General features: G+C 40.7%; 1 long non-coding RNA gene across 1 annotated transcript; it reads right to left on the reverse strand.

Moving 5' to 3' along the window:
• Positions 1–2,641: 2,641 nt before the first annotated feature.
• LOC116879792 lies at positions 2,642–15,808 on the reverse strand. Its single transcript, XR_004385105.1, has 3 exons — positions 15,696–15,808; positions 15,427–15,582; positions 2,642–2,796 (listed from the first exon to the last, which is right to left on the reverse strand). It is a non-coding gene; the product is annotated as an uncharacterized LOC116879792 (long non-coding RNA).
• Positions 15,809–15,868: the final 60 nt, after the last annotated feature.

The raw sequence follows: 15,868 nt of genomic DNA on the forward strand, positions 1-15,868 counted from the left end.
TTGGGCTCTGCTCAATGGGGAGCCTGCTTCCTCCTCTCTGCCAGCCTCTCTGCCTACTTGTGACCTCTGTCTGTCAAATAAAAAAAAAATAAAAATAATTCTCCTAATGACAAATGATACTGTGCTTATTGGCCATTTGTGTGTCATCTTTGGAGATTTGTTCTTAAGTCTAGAACTCTAACTTTCAGCCACAAACACAAGGCTGCTCTTCTATTGGAAGAGCAGTTCAAAGCTGAGAAAATGTTTAATTGCATACAGTTCTCAAGATCTGAATTTCTTCTCTTAAATGGTATATCAGTTTGGAAAGTAAGTTCCTTTCTTATGAGTTCTGATTCTTTAAAGATTGGGTATTATGATGTTGGCATGTTTTTGCCATTTTACTTTTTTTATTTTTAAAAAATATTTTTTTTAATTCTATTTATTTATGAGAGAGAGAGAGAGAGAGCACAAGCACAGGCAGACAGAATGGCAGAGGGAGAAGCAGGCTCCCTGCAGAGCAAGGAGCCCGATGTGGGACTTGATCCCAGGACGCTGGGATCATGACCTGAGCCGAAGGCAGCTGCTTAACCAACTGAGCCACCCAGGCGTCCCTAAAAAATATTTTTTTTATTTATCTGACAGAGATCACAAGTAGGCAGGCAGAGAGGGAGAGGAGGAAGCGGGCTCCCCGCTGAGCAGAGAGCCTGATACAGGGCTTGATCCCAGGACCCTGGGATCATGACCTGAGCCGAAGGCAGAGGTTTTAGCCCACTGAGCCACTCAGGCCCCCGGTGTTTTTGCCATTTTATTGGTTAACTCTGGTATCTTAAACTCAGCATATCTGAAGCAATCCTTGGTTACAGATGAGATTTCTGGAATTAGGAGTAGAGTAGAAGAGAAAAAGCTTGAAAAAGATGGAAAACCAGTTCTTTTTTAATGGTATTTGAATTACTATTTTTAGAATGGGGAGGGGCAGAGGGAGAATCTTAAGCTGGTTCCACACCCAACACAGAGCTCAATGCAGGGCCTGATCTCACGACCTGGAGATCGTGACCTGAGCAGAAATCAGGGGTTGGACACTTAACTGACTGAGCTATCCAGGCGCCCCAAAGAGAATTTTAAATTTCCACCATATGCAGGACACTTGATAGAATGAAACCTTGCGGGGTGCCTGGGTGGCTCAGTGGGTTAAGCCTCTGCCTTCGGCTCAGGTTATGATCTCAGCATCCTGGGATGGAGCCCGGAGTCGGGCTCTCTGCTCAGTGGGGAGCCTGCGTCCCTCTCTCTCTCTGCCTGCCTCTCTGCCTGCTTGTGATCTCCCTGTCAAATAAATAAAATCTTTAAAAAAAAAAAAAAAAAACCACCTTGCCAGCATGTTTCCCAGGCTTCCTGCCTCTCCTACTCGGTTGATGTTCTCCGTACGGTTTACATCCTGCAGTTAGGAGAGGCTTCGCTCTTTTTTTTTTTTTTTTTCCCTTCAAGATTTTATGTATTTGACAGAGAGAGATAGATCACAAGTAGGAAGAGAGGCAGGCGGAGAGAGGGGGAAGCAGACTCCCTACTGAGCAGAGAGCTTGATGCCAGGACCCTGAGATCATGACCTGAGCTGAAGGCAGAGGCTAACACTGAGCCGCCCAGGTGAGGCTTTGCTCTTACGGAAGGGCTTTCTACCTTTAATGCTAGAGCCAGCTTGCAGGCGGTGGTTCAGACTTACCTAGAGATGGGAGCTAGAGGAAGAAGGTGGAAAAGGGGGAAAACCAACTATTCCTTTATGTTTCTTCTGGAAACCCTGTGGAGCATGTGTGCTGTCCTGGCACAGATGTTTTCACAGGTGGTTTTTTCTTCTTTTTTTTTTTTTAAACGATTTTATTTGACAGAGACACAGTGAGAGAGGGAAACAAGCAGGGGGAGTGGGAGAGGGAGAAGCAGACTTTCCACTGAGCAGGGAGCCCCATGTGGGGCCAGTCCCAGGACCCTGAGATCATGACCTGAGCTGAAGGCAGACACTTAACGACTGAGCCACCCAGGCGCCCCTTCACAGGTGTTTCATAACAACCAGGAGCTTCTGTGCTGTTTCCTCTGCCTGCCCTCATCTTTGCTGGGTCATTCCTGGTAGTCTTCGAAGACCCAGCTCAGATGGCTTCTCTGTAGCCGACCGGGAGTGCTTGGACTGAGCCAGGTCTTCTTTGCCCATCTGTCATCACACCAGCACAGCAGGAGGTGATTGTCACCGGAGTTTTACAGGGAACACCCATACACCTGCCGCCTAGTTTCTGTTATTTTTTTTCCAAGTTTAGCAAATAAGAGAAAAGGTGGTTTAGATTTTAATAAATGTCTTCTTAAAAACTGACTTGAAGTTTGTAATAAGTATTTTTTTTTTTAAAGATTTTATTCATTTATTTGACAGACAGAGATCACAAGCAGGCAGAGAGGCAGGCAGAGAGAGAGGAGGAAGCAGGCTCCCCGCAGAGCAGAGAGTCCGATGCGGGGCTCGATCCCAGGACCCTGAGATCACGACCTGAACCGAAGGCAGAGGCTTTAACCCACTGAGCCACCCAGGCGCCCCTGTAATAAGTATTTTTAAAACTAATTTTTGGTATACTAAAATAGAGCCCAGAATATGAAAGCTAAAATAAGCAAATTGTTTTAACAAATAATTGGAGGAACAAGCAGACAGGAGGTTTTTCCTAGGTCTTTCCTGGAATAGTGGAGTGAGTTGCTCAGTTTCAAGGTTGAAATGCCCATCTGAAAGATCCCATCTGCTTCTGTTTTTGATGAGCGTCTGACACTTGGTGTGAAATTGGCACGTAATCATTTCTGAGTCAGGAGATTGGAAGACGTGTCTGCATCTACCATTGAAAGTGCATCTGTTTTCGTATATGAAATGTCTGCAAACTCTGAAAGCATGGGCATAGCTCCACCCTGTGGTATGTTCGTTTGGGTTAAAGCTGTCTAAATTCTGTCTGTTATGGGTCAGCAAGCTACATGTAGCTTATGTGTGTAAATAGCTCGTTGGAACACAGACACATCCTTTCATGTATGTGCTGTCTGTGGCTGCTTTCTTCTTTTAAGCATTTTTCTTTTTTTAAATTTATTTATTTGACAGAGATCACAAGAGAGGCAGGCAGAGATAGAGGGGGAAGCAGGCTCCCTGCTGAGCAGAGAGCCCGATTTGGGGCTCGATCCCAGACCTGAGCCGAAGGCAGAGGCTTTAACCCACTGAGCCACCCAGGCGCCCCTTTGGCTGCTTTCTTGCTACAATAGCAGACTAGGGTAGTTGTAAGAAAGACTGGCCTACAACCAGCACAGGAGAAGCAGGATTGAGTCTCAGTAGATGTTGAAATTGGATTTGAGGACAGGAATACATTTTATAATAGGTACGTGTTAAATATTGAGTGAATGAATTAATTATAAGCAGATGTGTCTGTACCCAATTTAAAAGTCTGAAACGTTTTAAAGAAGTTATAAGCTATTTCAGGCATACAAACTTAATTTTAAAAATATCCATGTACCACATAGCCGAAGAAAGAAACCTGCCTCAAACAGTTAAAGCCTCTTGAGCATAGCTCCTGGATTTCATTCACCTGCCTCTGCACAAGAATTAGCTGTGATCCTGAATTTGATTCTTTGCATTGCCAAGTATCTATGTTTGTATGTATGTATTTAAGATTTTATTTATTAGAGCACAAGCTGGGGGTAGGAAGGTGGCAAAGGGAGAAGGAGAAGCAGGCTCCCCACTGAGCAGGAAGCCCTTTGTGGGCCTCGATCCCAAGACAGTGGGATCATGACCTGAGCTGAAGATAGATGCTTAACTGACTGAGCCACCCAGGCGCCCCACCATGTATGTATGTATGAATGTATGTATTTATTTATAAAACGATTTTATTTCAGAGAGAAAAGGATCACGAGTGCAAGCATGAGCGGGTAGAGGGGGAGGTGCAGAGGGAGAAGCAGACACCCTGCTGAGCAGGGAGCCCAATGCGGGGCTCAATCCTAGGACCCTGGGAATATGGCCTGAGCCAAAGGCAGACACTTAACCAACTGAGCCACCCAGGCATCTCTTATTTTTTTTTTTTTAAGATTTTATTTATTTATTTGACAGTGAGAGATCACAAGTAGAGAGGCAGGCAGAGAGAGAGGGGGGAAGCAGGCTCCCCGCTGAGCAGAGAGAACCTGATGTGGGGCTCGATCCCAGGACCCTGAGACCATGACCTGAGCCGAAGGCAGAGGCTTTAACCCACTGAGCCACCCAGGTGCCCCGCACCTCTTATTTTTAATTGGCCATTTTAATTTGAGATAATTTTAGATTTACAGAAAAATTGCAAAAATAGTTTCAGTATACCTTTTAGGCAGCTTTGCTTTATGTTAGCATCTTGCATAACCATAAAATAATGATCAAAACTAAGACATTCATGTTGCTTATATTAACTAAATTACAGACTTAATTTGAATCTCTGAGTTTTTCCTGTAATACCCTTTTCCTGTTTCACGATCAAATACACAATCCCAAATTCTATTAGTTGTCAAGTCTCCTTAATCTCTTGCAATTTGTGACAATATCTCAGTCTTTCCTTGTTTGTGACCTTTGATACTTTTGAGGAGTAATAGTCTGTTATTTTGAAGGAACCCCAGTTTGGGTTTGTCCAGTGCTTTCTCAAAGTTCTGCATTATTGGGGCACCTGGGTGGCTCAGTGGGTTAAAGCCTCTGCCTTCGGCTCAGGTCATGATCCCAGGGTCCTGGGATCGAGCCCCACATCGGGCTCTCTGCTCAGTGGGAAGCCTGCTTCCTCCTCTCTCTCTCTCTGCCTGCCTCTCTGCCTACTTGTGATCTGTCAAATAAATAAATAAAAATCTTAAAAAAAAAAAAAAGTTCTGCATTATTGGAAAGGACAACACACAGATCTGCCCTTCTCAGTATATCATATCGGGGGTAGGTGATGTCTATACTTATTACTGGTGATGTTGACCTTGATCACTTGATTAAGGTGGTATCTGCTGGCTTCCTTCACTGTAAAATTACCATTTTTCCCTTTGCAATAAATATCTGGGGGGGGGATACTTTGTATATGTCATGTTTTGCAAATGTCATTTTTTTTTAAGCATTTGCCCACTAACTTTGCCATGTAGTAGTGATTTTCTGCTTTTCTCTTACCTTCCACATATCTTAATTGGAAGTCTGCTGTAAGAGCTGCCTCTTTTCTCTCATTTATTTGTCTATTTATTTAGTTATTTATGTTAGTATAGATTCATGGGTCTTATTTGGGGGCTATAATGCAGTATTATTATTTTTTTGCTGAGGTTGTTCTAACTTTGGCCCTTGGGAGCTCTTTCATGTTGGCTCCTAGGCCCTTTGAACATTGATTTTTGTTTTTTGTTTGTTTGTTTGTTAGTCCTTAATTACTTCCTAGCACTACAAGATGCTCCAGGTTCATCTTCTGTTTCCTTGCCCAAGCCCTGGAATTAACCTTTTTTTCCCAGGAGAAAAAAAGTTCCTTTCACTGGATAATGGTATTTAGAAACCAAACTTCTGGTTGGTAGGTGTGCTCATTGCTACTTGGATGTTACTGCTGTTAGTTTCTTTCAGAGCAAAAAAGCTAGGAAATGTATGAAGTATACTAACCAATGCACATTGCACATCTTTATTTCACATCCATAAAACAAAAACCGTGAGTCTTTCCAACTACAGTCCAGCATCATAGGATTCATTCTAGCCTTCTCTCTGTATTTCTAACAGCAAGAAACCTGACTCTTATTATCCACAATAACTTGCTTATTCAATCCTAGCTACATAGAAAGTGATTTCAGAATGGCTTAACCAATACCTCTGTGAGAAACAAATTTGCCAACTAGAGTGCAGCATTTGTTCAGAGTTCTTTTTAGTGTTCAGTATTTATTCAAGACATTTTCCAAAGCTATTTAGGTCCACTTCTTTCTTACCCACCTTCTTCAGTGTGGCCATGTGATTCATTGGTAATATAGTCATATTTGCTGTAGTATGCGTTCCATCTTTCACATCCTGGTGGATTTTTTGTTTGTTTTAAATTTACATTCAGTAGAATTCACTCTTTGTGGTGTGCAGTTCTGTGGTTTTGACAAATGTTGACAGGTATCGACTGCCACAGTTTGACATACGACAGTTACATCATCCCCAAATTTTCTCATGCTGTCCTTTTGTTGTTAAGCATTCCCTCTAACCCATGGCAACTGCTCATATGTTTTCTGTCTCTGAGTTTTTCTTTTCAAGAGTTTCGTATAAATGGAATTCTACAATATGTAGTTCTTTGGGTCTGGTTTCTTTCATTTACTGAAGGGCACTGAAGATTTGTCCATGATGGGTGAATCAAGTTTGCTCCTTTTTATCGCTGAGTAGTATTCCATTGTGCAGGTGTACCATTGTTCATTTATTTACTAGCTGAAGGACATTGGGTGGTTTCCTTGTTTTTAGTGATTATGAATAAAAGTGCTGTAAACATTTGCTTACTGATTTTTATGTGAACATGTTTTCATTCTTTTGGTAAACACCTAGGATTACTTGGTCATAAGGTAGGTATATATTTAAATTTACAAGAAATTCCCAAAATGTTTTCCAAACTGACTACCATTTTGTTTTGTTTTCTTTTGTTTAAAGATTTTATTTATTTATTTGACAGAGATCACAAGTAGGCAGAGAGAGAGAAGGAGAGAGAGAGAGGGGGAAGCAGGCTCCCTGCTGAGCAGAGAGCCCAATGTGGGGCTCCATCCCAGGACCCTGAGATCATGACTTGAGCCGAAGGCAGTGGGCATAACCCACTGAGCCACCCAGGCGCCCCCTGACTACCATTTTGTACATGCACCAGGAACATAGGAGAGTTCTGGTCGTTCTGCATCCTCACCAGCCCTTGGCAGTACCAATTTTTGTTCTTGTTTTTTCAGTTTAGCAGTTCTATGTACATCTTGTTTTAATTTGCATTTCTCTCATGACAAAGGTGTCGGGCAGCTTTTTGTATGTTTATTTGCCATCTTTGTATCTTTTTAGAAAAGTGGTTCAAATCTCCACCTATTATTTTTCCTATTATTTGGTTTTGAGTGTTCTTTCTATATTGTGGATACAAGCCCTTTGTCAGACATTGTATTTGTAAGTGTTTTTTGCACCTTTGTCAAAAATTAGTTGTGTGGATCTGTTTCTGGTTTCTCTGTTCTGTTCCATTCTTCTACGTCTCTACCTTCCACTGGTATTACACAGCAGCTTTATATTAAGTTTAGAAATTGGATAGTGTGAGTCCCCCAGCTTTGTTCATCTTTCTCAAAATTGCTTTGGCTATTCTAGTTCTTTTACTTATCCCTATACATTTTACAGTGAGCTTGTTGATATCTACAAAAACCCCTGCTGGAATGTTTATTGGGATTGAGTTTCATTAGTGTTCTATAATTTTAAGCGTACAGATCCTGCATAGATTTTGTTAGATTTAAACCTAACCATTTGGGGGGAGGGGGTTAGGGAGAAGTTGGGGGGCTTATGGACATTGGAGAAGGTGTGTGCTGTGAAGTGTGTAAACCTGGCAATTCACAGACCTGTACCCTTGGGGCTAATAATACATTATATGTTAGTAAAAACATTTTTTTTAAAAACCTAACCATTTCATTTTGGGAATGTTATTTAAATGGTATTGTTTTTAAAATTTCAAATTCCATCATTCATTACTAGCAGTAGAAATACAGTTGATTTTTATGTACTGACCTTGTATCCTATAAACATGATGAACTGTTAGTAGTTCTAGATCCTTTTTGTAGATTCTTTGAGATTTTTTCTGTAAACAGTCATGTTGTCTGGAATAGAAGCAGTTGTGTATTTTCCATCTGTGTGGCTTTTTTATCTCTCTCTCGCTCTTTTTTTTTTTTTTTTTTACTTACTGCACAGTGTAATATTGGATAGTAGTAGTAAGAGAGCACATCTTGCCTTATTCCCCATCTTGGAGGAGAAGCATTCAGTAGAATTTTTGTGATTCTCTTTGTAAGGTTAAGGAAGTTCCTTTCTATTCCTAGTTTGCTGAGTTTTTGTTTGCTTCTCTGTTTTGGTCATGAATGGATTTTGTCAAATGTTTTTTCTGCATCCACTGAGATGATCACATGGCTTCTCTTTAGTTTCTTATTATAGTGGATTACATTGATTAATTTTCAAATGTGAACCAGGTTTACACTGCCAAGATAAACCCTACTAAGCTATGGTGTATTATCCTTTTTTATGTATTTCTGGATTGATTTGCTAATGTTTAGGTGATGAGTTTTACATTGATATTCATGAGGAATATTGGTCTATTATTTTTTCCATGATGCCTTTGTCTGGATTTGGCATTAGAGTAATGGGGATCTGAAAATGAGCTTGGAATTATTTCTACCTTTTCTGTTTTCTGAAAGACATTGTGTAGAATTGGTATATTTTCCCTTAAATGTTTGATAGAATACAGACATTTGATAGAAACCATCTGGTCCTGGAGTTTTCTTTGTTGGAAGGTTTTATTTGTTTTAGTGATTTTATTTATCTATTTAGAGAGAGAGAAAGAGACCCTGTGTGAGTGGGGAAAGGGACAGAGCTAGGAGAGAAAGCATCCCCAGATGTCTCTGTGCTGAGTGCAGAACCCAATGCCAGGCTCTGTCCCAGGTTCAAGCCTATGACCCTGAGATCATGATGTGCTGAGCAGAAATCAAGAGTCGGAAGCTTAACCTACGGAGCCACTCAGGAGCCCCTGGTGGAAGGTTTTTAAACTACAAATTCAATTTCTTTCTTTCTTTCTTTCTTTCTTTTTTTTAAGATTTTATTTATTTATTTGACAGAGAGAGAGATCACAAGTAGGCAGAGCAGCAGGCAGAGACAGAGGGGAAAGCAGGCTCCCCGCTGAGCGGAGAGCCCAACACAGGGCTCAATCCCAGGATCCTGAGATCATGACCTGAGCCGAAGGCAGAGGCTTAACCCACTGAGCCACCCACGTGCCCCCAAATTCAATTTCTTTACTAGATACAGGACTTTTAGGTTATAAATTCCTTTTTGGGTGACTTGGTAGTTTGTGTCATTTGAAGACTTGATCTATTCATCTGTGTTGTCAAAAATTTTCTTTTAGATTTTATTTATGTATTTGATAGACAGAGATCACAAGTAGGCAGAGAGGCAGGCAGAGAGAGAGAGAGGAGGAAGCAGGCTCCCTGCTGAGCAGAGAGCCGGATGCAGGGCTTGATCCCAGGACCCTGAGATCATGACCTGAGCGGAAGGCAGAGGCTTTAACCCACTGAGCCAGCCAGGCACCCCTGTGTTGTCAAATTTATGAACATAGTGTTGTCTGTAGTATTTCTTTTTGTCGTCCTTTTTAATGTTCAGGAGATCCATACGGATACCTTCTTTTGTTCTTGATACAGTTTGTGTCTTTTCTCTTTTTCGTTGGTCAGTTTAGATAGATGTTTATCAATTGCATTGATTTTCTCCAAAGAACAACTTTTGGTTTCAATTATTTTCTCTGTTGTTTTTGTTTTCAGTTTCATTGATTTATGCCTTCATTATTCTTCTTGCTTTGAGTTGAATCTACTCCTATCTAGTTTCTTAAGAATGAAGCTTGGGGGCGTCTGGGTGGCTCGGTGGGTTGGGCCTCTGCCTTCGGCTCCGGTAATAGTCCCAGGGTCCTGGGATTGAGCCCCGCATTAGGCCCTCTGCTCAGCAGGGAGCCTACTTCCCTTCCTCCTCTCTCTCTGCCTGTCTCTCTGCCTACCTGTGATCTCTGTCTGTCAAATAAATAAATAAAATCTTAAAAAAAAATACATAAAAATAAAAAATTTAAAAAAGAATGAAGCTTAGATGATTGATTTGAAAACCTTCTTTTCTAATATAATCATTTAATATAAATTTCAAATATTTTTATTTTATTATTTATTTATTTATAGTCTCCACATCCAGCATGGAGTCCAATACAGGGCTTGAACTCATGACCCTGAGATCAAAACCTGAGCTCAAAAGTCGGATACTTAACTGAATGAGGCACCCAGGTGCCCCTGGTTCAGAATAATTTTAAATTTCCATTGACCCATCCTCTTTGAACCATGGATTATCTAAAAGTGTGTTTTTCAATTTTCAAATCAATGGGTATTTTTCAGATATCTTTCTGTTAACTGATTTCTAATTTAATACTGTTTAAAAACACTTTGTATGATTTCTGTTCTTTTTAATATGTGAAGGTTTGCTTTATGGCCCAGACTAGGGTCTATTTGGTGAATATTCCATGTGTTCTTGAAAAGGATGTATACTCTGATACTGTTCTATGAATGCCAGTTGGTGGATTGATAGTGTTGTTCAGACTTTACATATCCTTAATGACTATCTGTTCACGTGTTCTATAAATTACTGAGATGAGTAGTGAAATCTCCAGTTTTGGTTGTGGATTCATCTATTTCCCCTCTCAAGTCTATCAGTTTTTGCCTCATGTGTTTTGAAGCTCTGTTGTAAGCTCAATACACCTTTAGGATTGCATGTTTTGGGGAACTGACCCCTTTATCATTATGTAGAATTCTTCTTTATTCCTGATAATATTCCTTATTCTGAAGTTTACTTTGACATTAATATAGCTACTCTAACTTTTGCTTTGTGTTTGCTTAGTTTTGTATCTTTTTTCATCCTTTTACTTTTAACTCATTTGTCTTTATATTTTTTAATCTTTTTTTTTTAAATATTTATTTATTTGAGACAGAGTGAGAGAGAGCGTGAGCGGGGAGAAGGTCAGAGGTAGAAGCAGACTGCCCACAGAGCTGGGAGCCTGATGCGGGACTTGATCCCGGGACTCCGGGATTATGACCTGAGCTGAAGGCAGTGGCTTAACCAACTGAGCCCCCCAGGTGCCCCTATCTCTTTATATTTAAAGTGAGATTCTTATAGACAATATAGTTGGTTTCTTGCTCTGTCAGTCAATCTAACAACTTCTTCTAAAGTTTATTCACACTGAATGTGATTATTGCTGTGTTGGATTAAAATATACTATCTTGTACACCGTTTTCTATTTGTTTCATTTTTTGCTTACTTTTTTCTTCTTTTTCCATCTCATGTATGTTACCCAAACATTTTAACAATCCCAGTTTATCTTTTCTGTGAACTTATTATTTATATGTATTTAAAATTTTTTCAAAAAGAATAGTAATAGTAGACCTAGGGTTTACAATATACATCTGTAATTAGAGTCTACCTTAAAATAATAAGGTATCACTTCACATGTAGGATAAGGACCTTAGAAAAGTATAGTCTCAATTCCTTCTTCCCATCCTATTGCTATTGTCCTACAGTTGCTTTTTTTTTTTTTTTTTTTTAGGATTTTATTTATTTGTTTGACAGAGAGAGAGATCACAAGTAGGCAGAGAGGCAAGCAGAGAGAGGGGGGAAGCAGGCTCCCTGCTGAGGATGCGGAACTTGAACCCAGGACCCTGGGACCATGACCTGAGCCGAAGGCAGAAGCTTAACCCACTGAGCCACCCAGGTGCCCTACAGTTGCTTTTATACATGCCGGAGACCCACAGCACATTGCAGCTGCTTTCGCTTTGTACAGCAGACTTTCAGAGCAGAAGTCAGCAAACCAAGGCCCATTGGCCACTCACCCTGCCACCTCTTTTTGTATGGCCTGTAAATGAGGAATAGTTTTTAAAATTTTTTAATGGTTGGAAAAAATCAAAAGAAAAAAATGACATGTGAGAATTACATGAAACTGAAATTTCAGTGCCCCCAAATAAAGTTTTATTGGAATATAGCTACAATCATTTCTTTATGTTTTGCCAATGTCTGCTTTCATACTTAAAGTCAGTTAAGTGGTTGCAGCAGAGACCATAAGGCCTGCAAAGCCTAAAATATTTGCCTTTTACAGAAAAAAATTTTTTGCCACCCTCTGCTTTAGAGCAATTAAAAATAAGAAAAAGGTTAATTTTATTTTACCTACAGTTATTCCATTTCTAGCACTGCTCTTTGAGCGAACCCAGGTTTCTGTCTGATACCATATTCCTTCTGTCTGAAGAACTTCCTCCAGCTTTTTTTTTAATAGACTAAATCGGCTAGCCCTTAATTCCCTCAATTTTTGTCTGAGAAAGTCTTTATTTCCTCTTCATTTAAAAAAAATATTTTCTGTAGGTTAATAGGTTTGTTTGTTTTTTTCTTTTAGTGCTTTAGGTACTTCATTGGTGTCTGGCTTATATCATTTCTTTCTTCGTATCTTTTTTTTTTAAGATTTTTATTTATTTATTTTACAGAGAGAGAGAGATCACAAGTAGGCAGAGAGGAAGGCAGAGAGAGAGGGGGAAGCAGGCTCCCCGCTGAGCAGAGAGTCCGATGCAGGACTCGATCCCAAGACCCTGAGACCACGACCCAAGCTGAAGGCAGTGGGCTTAATCCACTGAGCCACTCAGGCACCCCTGGCTTATATCATTTCTGACTAGAAGTTAACTAATTATCTTTGTTCCCCTGCATGCCTTTTATTCTTTGTCTTTAAGATTTTCTCTTCATGTTTTTAAAAATATGATATGCCGAGGTGTTCTTTATTTGTCTGGCATTTATCCTTCTTGGTGGTCTTTGAGATTCTTTGTGGTTACATGTCTGTCCTTACTTTTGGAAGATCCCTGGCCTTTGCCCACTGCATGCCAGTAGTTCCTCTCCTCTCAGCTGTGTCCACTAAGTTTGTCTCTGGACATTGTCAAATATCTTCTGGTGGGCAAACCCGCCCCGACTTGAGAACTATTATGGTAAGCAAACTTACCCTTGGCTCCAGAGGGAGTCGCTATCTTGCAAAGTTCCCTATACAATCTTTAAAAGATAGTCTAAAACAAGAGCAATCAGTGCCTCCTTTTGCAAGATGTGCGGAAATGCATGTGATCCATGGATAACGTTGTCTCCCAACATTGGTTTTAACTTAATGGCACTGTGGTTAGAGGAACACTCCATATGCCATGGATTATTTGATTTGTTGAGACTTGTTCATGGCCCATCTACGGTTAGTTTTTGTAATTGTCTTATATGTGCTTGAAGACTGTGTTTTTTCTAATTGTTAGGTGCAAAGTTTGGTGTATGTTGATCAGGTCAAGATCATGATAATTCCATATAGATCTTTTGTGCCTGTACAACTTCTCTGTTTGAGCTGCTAATTACTAAGAGAAGTATGTAAGCCCTTTCTGTTGGCAAATTTGTCCATTTCCCCTTGTAATTCTGTTGATTTTATATTATATATTTTGAGGCTATATTAATAGGTACATCCCCCAATTCGAGAGCTAGAACACTAGGTAATTTACTTCAGGTGTTTGTGAGCTCTTCCCCATCCTGGCTTCTGCCTCCTCCAACTGGGATAGCTACTGTCCTGTCCTGCTCTTTTTACTTTTTCCCTAATTTTTTTTTTAATATTATTTCCCCCATTTATTGCTTCATGAGTTATATTTGAATTTTATTCTTTAGGTGGTTTCCTTTCAATTCTTAATACATGTACTTAAGAAAATCCCATATTTATCCTTAAACCTACTCTCCTTCTGGGGCACCTGGGTGGCTCAGTCAGTTAAGCATCTGCTTTCAGCTCAGGTCATGATCCCAGCGCCCTGCTCAGCAGGGAGCCTGTTTCTCCCTCTTGCCTGGCTTGGGCACTCTCTCTCTCTCTCTCTCTCTCTTTCTCGTGTGTCAAATAAATAAATAAAATATTTTTAAAAAATCTACTCTTGGGGTGCCTGGGTGGCTCAGTTGGTTAAGCTTACCCCACTGAGCCACCCAGGCGCCCAAGATCTTAACAGATCTTAAGATCTCATTTATGTCTTGGACTTACTCAGCCCTACTAAAAATACATCTATATGTAGATTTTTTTTATTTGTTTGGGGCTTGTTGTGACCTTTAAACCTATAAAATCACATTTTTCATTAATTTTAGAACATTTTAAGCTATTATTTTGAAATATGCAAGCTATGTTGCATTCTAAACATTAAAAAATAAATAAATAAACAATGGAAGCAGTTTGGGAGAGAGGTGGGTTGTGTCTGCAGAGTCCTTCTACAGAGTAGAAGGCTTACCTGTATCTGCTATGAGTTGTTACAAATACCATCTAGAGGTAAACCAGACACTGGCAGGCATGCAGGGAAGCAGAAATGGGAACGATGGGAATATTCCCAGGAAGCAGTTAAAGCTAAAAGGAGAAACCCAACTTCATGAATGTTTTCTCCCACAGTCAATAGATCTTCTCAATCCAGCAATATTTAACTGGAAATATCAGGTGGTGTGTGTCTCCCTTGTGTTCCCATAGCATACTGTTCTTCCCAGAGAGTAGCACAGCACATGGAATTGTCCTGACCTGTTTTGTTTTGCTGTAAGTTAAAATATAAACTAGACTGTGAATACCACCAGGACAAGTACTATGCCAGATTTGTTAAAATCGTATCCCTAGCACCCAGCCTAATGGCTGGTGTATAGTAGATGCCCAATAAAAATGCATTGCTTCAGAGAATGAATAATTTGGAGGCAGATGTATTGAATGTCTAACAGTTAACCTTTTCTGTGTTGAATGCCACAGAAAAGTGCTTTTCCAGTTTTTGGATTTCACTAACAAGTTAAAACATTGATCCTTTATGGAATTTTTAATTTTTATTTTTTTTTAAAGATTTATTTATTTATTTATTTGACAGACAGATCACAAGTAGGCAGAGAGGCAGGCAGAGAGAGAGAGGAGGAAGCAGGCTCCCCACTGAGCAGCAGAGAGCCCGATGCGGGGCTCGATCCCAGGACCCTGGGATCATGACCTGAGCCGAAGGCAGAGGCTTTAATCCACCGAGCCATCCAGGTGCCCCTCTTTATGGAATTTTTTAAAACTACCATATCCGGGTGCTTGGTTGGCTCAGATGGTTAAGCGACTGCCTTCTGCTGGGGTCATGATCTTCGGTCCTGGGATTCAGCCTCCAGCGAGGATAGGGTGTCTGCTTCTGCCTTTCCCCCTGCTCATGCTCTCTCTTTGTATCTATCTCAAATGAATAAATAAAATCTTAAGAAAAACTACCATAAGCAATTTCATAAAATTTTAACACTGTAAAAGTAGGTGACACATGATAGAATACTATTCTCTTTTGTGAAAGACTCCCTACGTTATCTTTTTAAAAATCTCATTTCTCACCTGATCAGTGAAAGTATCATTGACTGGCTCCTTATTCACGGAAGGGCTATTGCAAACCTATTCATACAGAAAAAAAGTATAAGGTAGAGGTGCCCCTAGCTCGATAGGCTTTGTGGTAAACAAAACACAGGCAACGGACAGCCTAGAGTTACTCTTCACCGTGCTGACTATTCCTTGGCAGAAGAACGGAAAGATAAGTGTGTTTGGAGCCCCTGGGAATGGATGAACCTTGGTCTGGTGTGGAACTCTGTGTTTACCAAGTGTGTTTAGACAAATTACCCGATTGAGTTATCACAATTAACTCGTGAGATATTACTCCTACCTTACAGGTGCAGAAAGGGGTTTGGAGAGATGCATCTTTGTTGGAGGTGATATGCCCAAGGACACACACAGTCCTACTGATTGGTTCAGCGCAGAATGTGAGATCCGGAACTCAGACACTTCCAATTCAGGGCTCAATCTACATCCTGCTACCTTCCTGCAAGATTAGGGAACGCAACGTCAGCAGAGAAAGGTGCACCACTCGGAGTACTGAAGCATCGCAGTAGGATGAGTAGGGACAAATGTGGACCAAAGTATCCCACAAAATACCTTTTTGTCCAAGGTCCTGAGGTACTTCGTATAAAGCTGGAAATTGGGTGACCTGGAGAGCAATGGAGAGGTGTGGTCAGGTCTCAGGTTTTTGGAGAGGGGCGCGACCCAGCTCGGGCCTCTCTGGGGGGCGTGACCGGCGGGGCGGGGCGGGGCCGGCGGGGGCGGGGCGG

Source organism: Lontra canadensis, unplaced genomic scaffold, assembly GCF_010015895.1.
Source record: "Lontra canadensis isolate GAN:19392208 unplaced genomic scaffold, GSC_riverotter_1.0 scaffold63, whole genome shotgun sequence".
NCBI classification, from domain to species: domain Eukaryota; kingdom Metazoa; phylum Chordata; class Mammalia; order Carnivora; family Mustelidae; genus Lontra; species Lontra canadensis.